An 8,774-nucleotide genomic window follows, 5' to 3' on the forward strand; every position below is an offset into this window, starting at 1 on the left:
GGAACAGCAGTTAGCTTCTGCAATACGTCATATAAAAAATGTAACCCTAATACAGGAGATCTGAATGTGTGCATAGGTCAATGTCTGTGTTATAGATCTCGGAAGTGCTACTATAGACGCCAGTCTGTCAGGTTTGGTATTATGATGAATACAATAGCTAAAGGCAGAATTTTATAATACTTATGTACAGAGGAACAAAATATGATTAAAAAAAAAACAACCCAGCCTGGCTTCTGTGAAAAAGAATCCTAGTCACTATTCTTATTAGTCTTTGCATTGTGATAGTGTTACATGTAATTAAGAGGGTGGGGCAGCACCTGGGAGCTATAAGGGTACGTCTACACAGCAAAGAAAAATCACCTTGCAGAGTCCTAGAGCCCGGGCTCCAGCCTGAGCCCAGATGTCTACACAGCAGTGAAACAGCCCAAGCCCCGTGAGCCTGAGTCAGCTGGCACGGGCCAGCCACGAGTGTCTTAGTTGCTGTGTCGACATACCCTAAGAGGCCTGGTGAGAAGGGGCTGCTGGGGAGAGAGAGCAGGAGATGCGAGGTGTCACACAGAGAAGATGGTTTCTGGGAGGGGCCTGCAGACCGGAGAGCAGCAAGGGTTTCGCTTGCCGGCAGAGCCAAGGCTGGAGAGGGCTGAAGGCAGGAGGAGCAGCAGCGGAGGAGGATGCCTGCTGGCCCTGAGCCAGAGCCAGAGCCCAGGGCCAGAAAGTTGTGGAAGGAAGTGGAGCAGCAGAGGCCTTACCTGCTGGTGTCACCTTGCTGGAGAGCTGGGTCCCATGAACGGCTCCTAGATGAGAGCGTTCCCACTGGGAAGAGTGGGGCTGTGCCCCACACTGACGGGCTGGGGTGGCTGTCCCAGGGAAGGGCTAGATGAGGCCTGCTGACAAGTCCAGGTGTGGTGGAAAACACCAGAATGGAGAGAACGGAGCTGAGTTTTAAAGACTACATGCACGGGGTTCAGACGGACTATGTTGTGGGGGTTTGGGGCTTTTTGACTCTGTTTTGCTTAATAAACTGTTGATGGACTTGGCGGGGGGGCGGAAGGACCAGGTGTCATGTGGCGTAGAGCACAGTGGCTGCAGGAGGACCTCAGGTGGCAGTAATGATGGGGGCACCTACTCAACAGACCTGTTTGGCAGTGGGTTGGAAGGAACTAGAGGGGAGGAAGGCTCCCGGAAAGGGAAACTGGATGGATACAGGGATGAACGCAGAAGCTAAGCAGACCACAGTGGGTCTGCAGACCCTGACTCACAGGATGCAGAGGCAGAAACCATAAGGCTTCAGGAGAAGGTAAAGGTTGCAGAGCAGGCCCGGCATGTCGCTTTGCAGCACCAAGAGTTTCTGTGAGAGAGGCACCTGGACACTGCCGAAGAGAAGGCTGACTGCCGAACATGGAGGGTGAGCTTGAAGAGGAGTGAGACAATCTGCGGGCCCAGCTCTGTGGCAGAAGGCGTCTCTTCCCATAGTCTTGAGGGGGTGGGTATGTGATGGGCTGTGCAACTCCCACAGGAACTGAAGAGGCTCATGTGGGCCTGAGGAGCCAATTAACATACCTGGCAGCACCTGGCAATTGTGGACGAAAACACTTAAAACACAGTAGTGCTTCAGTGTAGGCACTACCGGTGCCAGTGCGAGGGCTTCTCCTGTTGGCAAAGGTAACCCACCTTCCTGAGAGGTGGCAGCAAGATCAACAGGAAAATGCTTCCCTTGACCTAGCATTGTCGACACTAAGAAGTTAGTTTGGTATAGCTACAGCTCTGAGGGGCACGGATTTTTCACACCCCTCCGAGAGACAGCTCTACCAATGTAAGTTTGTAGTGTAGACCAGACCTGAGGCAAAGCCAGCTAGGGAAATAAAAAAAAAAAAGGAAATTACCAATAACATCTCACATGCAGAAACTGCGAGGAGGGATCTAAAAAAAAAGGTGGGGGGCGGGGAAGGAAAGCGGATATGGAGAAAGGGAATAACCAGCAACAAATGAATGGGAAGGAACTAGTGAGTGACACTGGAATACAAGGAGCTGACATATTACTTACAGAAATGGTGGGATTCATTGCATTTGTGATTGAAGTAATCAATTGTACATCTCAAACAGGAAAGAAAACAGAGAAAATGAGAATTATAATTAAAGCTACTGCTAAGTACCCACGGGCCAGCATCCTGCCAGTGAAGCCACTTCATACTTTCCTAAGTGAAGGAAATACTGACGGTTAAAAGAATGGTGGTGACTCTTTAAAGCTGAAATGCCCATAGCCCAATGAGCATGGGCAGGAATGAAAGAAAAATATTACTGACATGACAACAAAGCCTGATATAATATGCATACTAGAGACTGGGTTAATAGAAAAAGTAGACTATAAAATCCCGGCATATGGCTTAGAATCATAGAATATCAGGGTTGGAAGGGACCCCAGAAGGTCATCTAGTCCAACCCCCTGCTCAAAGCAGGACCAATTCCCAGTTAAATCATCCCAGCCAGGGCTTTGTCAAGCCTGACCTTAAAAACCTCTAAGGAAGGAGATTCTACCACCTCCCTAGGTAACGCATTCCAGTGTTTCACCACCCTCTTAGTGAAAAAGTTTTTCCTAATATCCAATCTAAACCTCCCCCACTGCAACTTGAGACCATTACTCCTCGTTCTGTCATCTGCTACCATTGAGAACAGTCTAGAGCCATCCTCTTTGGAACCCCCTTTCAGGTAGTTGAAAGCAGCTATCAAATCCCCCCTCATTCTTCTCTTCTGCAGGCTAAACAATCCCAGCTCCCTCAGCTTCTCCTCATAACTCATGTGTTCCAGTCCCCTAATCATTTTTGTTGCCCTTCTCTGGACTCTCTCCAATTTATCCACATCCTTCTTGAAGTGTGGGGCCCAAAACTGGACACAGTATTCCAGATGAGGCCTCACCAATGTCGAATAGAGGGGAACGATCACATCCCTCGATCTGCTCGCTATGCCCCTACTTATACATCCCAAAATGCCATTGGCCTTCTTGGCAACAAGGGCACACTGCTGACTCATATCCAGCTTCTCGTCCACTGTCACCCCTAGGTCCTTTTCCGCAGAACTGCTGCCTAGCCATTCGGTCCCTAGTCTGTAGCTGTGCATTGGGTTCTTCCGTCCTAAGTGCAGGACCCTGCACTTATCCTTATTGAACCTCATCAGATTCCTTTTGGCCCAATCTTCCAATTGGTCTAGGTCCTTCTGTATCCTATCCCTCCCCTCCAGTGTATCTACCACTCCTCCCAGTTTAGTATCATCCGCAAATTTGCTGAGAGTGCAATCCACACCATTCTCCAGATCATTTATGAAGATATTGAAGAAAACCGGCCCCAGGACCGACCCTTGGGGCACTCCACTTGATACCGGCTGCCAACAAGACATGGAGCCATTGATCACTACCCGTTGAGCCCGACAATCTAGCCAGCTTTCTACCTACCTTATAGTGCATATCTTATATAGACATGATAGAGAAATAAGAGAGTGCAGAGGGGTCTGCACCTTTATTATGGAGAACCTGAACTGCCTTGACGTAGAGGTTAAAAAGCTAAATATTGAATATAATACTATTGAGATAGCAGTACAAAGGAATTCTGCATTTCTAAGACTTATAATGGCTATAACCCATGCAAGAAACTGGAAGCTATGGACCAGAAAGCATTAATTGTGGATGTCGCATGCCCATTCATTATCTACAGTGATCTCAATAGTAACAACAGATTGTGGGGAAGTAAGAAAAATATTACAGTGGAAAATGTTTCGAGCAATTCTTTGGTGAGAATAATTTAGTAATATTAAATGATGGAGCACCTGCCAGGTTCAATATCGCTGATGGAAACTTCACATGCCTAGATCTGGAATAGCTTCTAGCATCATAGCAAGTAAATGCAGCTGGGAAATTTACAAAGAACAGGGAATGCATGGGGACCACTTCCCCACATTAATTACATATCAAGGAAAAAGAAATACTGAAGACGAAGATAAGATTCCCCACTTGGAATTTAAAAAAAAACAAAAACAAATTGGAAACTCTTTAGAAGCAAAAATGAGGAACATATGAATGAGCAATGTGTAAATGAAGATATTGGAATTCTGTAATCATGTTACCAAGGAAATCATAAAGGCATCCAGCCTAGCTATTCCTAGGATACCAACACTACTTAAAGATAGGAAAAGTGTTCCCTGGTGGAGCAAGGAATGTGAAATGGTAATTAGGGAAAGGAATAAGGTGTATAAGACAGCAAAAGATTCCTTAAATAGCGAGGACTTAAACATAAAAAAGGCAAGGCCATTGCACAAAGGTCTATAAAAAGAGCAAAAAGAGAAAGCTGGAGAACATACTGCGGGAAAGTAGATAAAGCTAACAATATAGCAGAGGCATATACACAAATTAGGAAAATGAATGAAATAACAAGTAAGAACCACATAATGCCAAGTCTTGACATTGCAGGGAATGGAGTGACAAGCTCCAACGAAGAAAAAGCGGAAATTTTGGCCTCCATGTTTCAAAATATCAGTAATGATGAGAATCAGAGGACAGAAATTAGGAAGAGGAAGAAAACATTCATTAAGGATAATTATGAGGTGCTGAGAAGGTGGGAGGAGGATGTGGTTATTGTTTTAAGTTTAAACATTAGTCTGAGAGAACTCCAGAAAGGGCTAATAAGGAGCAAAAGCACCGCACCAGGCAAGAACAAAATAACCTTTGAAATACTTAAACACCTAAGTGAAGGAAGCTTGAGCATGATACTAAAATTGTATAATGACATATGGCAAAAAGGTGAAATACCTAAGGACTGGAAACATGTGATTATTGTTGCAGTGAGGAAACCCAGTAAGTTGCACTCGAGGCCTGAGGCATCCAGACCAATTGCCTTCACAGCATGTTTAGGTAAAACCATGGAGAGACTGATAATGGGGAGATTAGTAGCTCACCTAGACAGAAATAGGTTCATAGATGGAATGTGAAGTGGATTCAGAATCTGTAGGAATGTGATTGACCACACTGTAAGGATAGAGCAAAAAAGTACAAAAAGAAACAAAAACACTCAAACCATGAGCACCAATGAATTCATGATAGAATCATAGAATATTAGGGCTGGAAGAGACCTCAGAATTTCATCTAGTCCAATCCCCTGCTCAAAGCAGGACCAACACCAACTAAGACAGGGGTGGCCAACATGAGCCTGAGAAGGAGCCAGAATTGACCAGTGTACATTGCCAAAGAGCCACAGTAATATGTCAGCAGCCCCCACATCCGCTACCCCACTTCAGCCTCCAGCACCTCCCGCCCACTGGGACCCCTGCCAATCAGCACCTCCCCCTCCCTCCCCATGCCTCTCACCCACTGCAATCAGCTGTTTTGCAGTGCGCAGGAGGCTCTGGTGGGGAGGGGGGAGGAGCGAGGGCATTGCATGCTCAGGGAAAAGGGGAAGAGGCCTTGGGGGAAGGGGTGGAGTGGTGGCAGGACCTGGGGCAGAGCAGGGGATTGAGCAGTGAGCACCCCACAGCACATTGGAAAGTTAGCATCTGTAGCTCCAGCCTCAGAGTCAGCGCCTATGCAAACAGCTGCATGTTAACCTCTGAAGAGCCGCATGCAGCTTTGGAGCCACAGGTTGGCCACTCCTGAACTAAATCACCCCAGCCAGGGCTTTGTCAAGCCAGGCCTTAAAAACCTCTAAGGATGGAGATTCCACCACCTGCCGAGGTAACCCATTCCAGTGCTTCACCACCCTCCTACTGAAACAGTGTTTTCTAATATCCAACCTAGATCTCCCCCACTGCAACTTGGGACCGTTGCTCCTTGTTCTGTCATCTGCCACCACTGAGAACAGCCGAGCTCCATCCTCTTTGGAACCTACCCTTCAGGTAGTTGAAAGCAGCTCTCAAATCCCCCCCCCCACACTCTTCTCTTCTGCAGACTAAATAACCCCAGTTCCCTCAGCCTCTCCTCGTAAGTCATGTGCCCCAGCCCCCTAATCATTTTCTTTGCCCTCCGCTGGACTCTCTCCAATTTGTCCACATCCCTTCTGTAGAGGGGGGGGACACCAAAACTGGACACAGTCCTTCAAGTTTGGCCTTATCAGTGCTGAATAAAGGGGAATAATTACTTCCCTCGATCTGCTGGCAACGCTCCTGCTAATACAGCCCAATATGCCGTTGGCCTTCTTGGGAACAAGGGCACACTGTTGACTCATATCCAGCTTCTCATCCACTGTAATCTCCAGGTCCTTTCTGAAGAACTGCTGCTTAGCCAGTCGGTCCTCAGCCTGTAGCGGTGCATCGGATTCTTCCTTCCTAAGTGCAGGACTCTGCACTTGTCCTTGTTGAACCTCATCAGATTTCTTTTGGCCCAATCCTCCAATTTGTCTAGGTCACGCTGGACCCTATCCCTACCCTCCAGCATATCTACCTCTCCCCTCAGCTTAGTGTCATCTGCAAACTTGCTGAGGGTGTAATTCATCCCTTCATCCAGATCATTAATAAAGACTTTGGAAAAAACCGGTCCCAAGACTGACCCTTGGGGCACTCCACTTGATACCGGCTGCCAACTAGACATTAAGCGATTGATCAGAGAATCATCATAGAATATCGGGGTTGGAAGGGACCTCAGGAGGTCATCTAGTCCAACCCCCTGCCCAAGCAGGACCAATCCCCAACTAAATCATCCCAGCCAAGGCTTTGTCAAGCCTGACCTTAAAAATACTTAAGGAAGGCGATTCCACCACCTCCCTAGGTAACGCATTCCAGTGTTTCACCACCCTCCTACTGAAAAAGTTTTTCCTAATATCCAACCTAAACCTCCCCCACTGCAACTTGAGACCATTGCTCCTCGTTCTGTCATCTGCTACCACTGAGAACAGTCTAGAGCCATCCTCTTTGGAACCTCCTTTCAGGTAGTTGAAAGCAGCTATCAAATCCCCCCTCATTCTTCTCTTCCGTAGACTAAACAATCCCATTTCCCTCAGCCTCTCCTCATAAGTCATGTGTTCCAGTCCCCTAATCATTTTTGTTGCCCTCCGCTGGACGTTTTCCAATTTTTCCACATCCTTCTTGTAGTGTGGGGCCCAAAACTGGACACAGTACTCCAGATGAGGCCTCACCAATGTTGAACAGAGGGGAACGATCACGTCCCTCGATCTGCTGGCAATGTCTCTATGTATACATCCCAAAATGCCATTGGCCTTTTTGGAAACAAGGGCACACTGTTGACTCATATCCAGCTTCTCATCCACTATAACCCCTAGGTCCTTTTCTGCAGGACTGCCGCCGAGCCATTCGGTCCCTAGTCTGTAGCGGTGCATGGGGTTCTTCCGTCCTAAGTGCAGGACTCTGCACTTGTCCTTGTTGAAACTCAGCAGATTTCTTTTGGCCCAATCCTCTAATTTGTTTAGGTCTTTCTGTATCCTATCTCTACCCTCCAGCGTATCTACCTCTCCTCCCAGTTTAGTGTTATCTGCAAACTTGCTGAGGGTGCAATCCACACCATCCTCCAGATCATTTATGAAGATATTAAACAAAACCGGCCCCAGGACCGACCCTTGGGGCACTCCACTTGATACCGGCTGCCAACTAGACATGGAGCCATTGATCACTACCCGTTGAGCCCGACAATCTAGCCAACTTTCTATCCACCTTATAGTCCATTCATCCAGCCCATACGTCTTTAACTTACGAGCAAGAATACTGTGGGAGTCCGTATCAAAAGCTTTACTAAAGTCAAGATATATCACATCCACCACTTTCCCCATATCCACAGTAACCTTCCTGGACACAGAAAAAGCCTACAATGTGTTATGGAGAGAGGGACTACTTCATAAGGTAGCCTGCATGGGTATTAGAGGACAAATGTACAAATGGATAAGGGACTTCTTAAGCAAAAGAACTATACAAGTCCAAATAGGGACTGCTTTTTCCAATGTATATTCAGTTGCAAATGGAACTCCACTGGGTGGGGAGGAATGTAATTATCCCAATCCTCTTTAACATCATGATAAATGACCTCGGTAAGTAGATGAGCACAGGAATAGATATTACACGATTTGCTGATGACTGTGCCTTGTAGACCAAAAGCAGAAACCTGGAAAGTGCTGCCAAAAGAATCAATAATGCACTTAAAAGGAGTGCAGAATGAGGACACAGATGGGGCTTCAAATTCTCCACAGAAAAAACAAAGGGAATAATCTTCACGTCAAGGAGAATCCAAAAAGATCTGAATTATATCTAGGTGACCAACAGCTAAATGTAGGGAAGAATTAGAGTCTTAGGTGTGATAGTTGATAACAAGCTCACGTGGAGGATCATATTGAAAATATTAAAAATAAATGCACAGGCCGAATTAACTAACTTCCGCTAGAAGGGTCTCAAACTATTAAAAGGGACACTACCCAATTCCATATAACAAGGCAATGTACACAGGTCAATTTTTTTTTTGTTCCAATCAGCTATAGACTGATTGTGCATTTTACATTAGCTGCAGCAACTCAAGAGAGACCTGGACATCATTTTGAAGAGCTCAGCAAAAACATTTGCTCATCGTGCAGCAGAGGTCAAAAACCAAATGGATGTTGGGCTGTTTTAGAAGAACAAGACTCAAAATATGATTGAGTCATAATCTAAATTGATGATACAACTTCACTTTGGGTGCTGTATTAAATTCTGGTCCTCCTGTCCCAAAAATGATACAGGAATGAGAAGGGCAAAGGACACGATTAAATGGATGAAAAGACACCTGTATCAGGAGAAGTTTAATGTGCAGACAAGGGGTA

This window comes from Lepidochelys kempii, chromosome 4, assembly GCF_965140265.1.
Source record: "Lepidochelys kempii isolate rLepKem1 chromosome 4, rLepKem1.hap2, whole genome shotgun sequence".
Taxonomy (NCBI): domain Eukaryota; kingdom Metazoa; phylum Chordata; order Testudines; family Cheloniidae; genus Lepidochelys; species Lepidochelys kempii.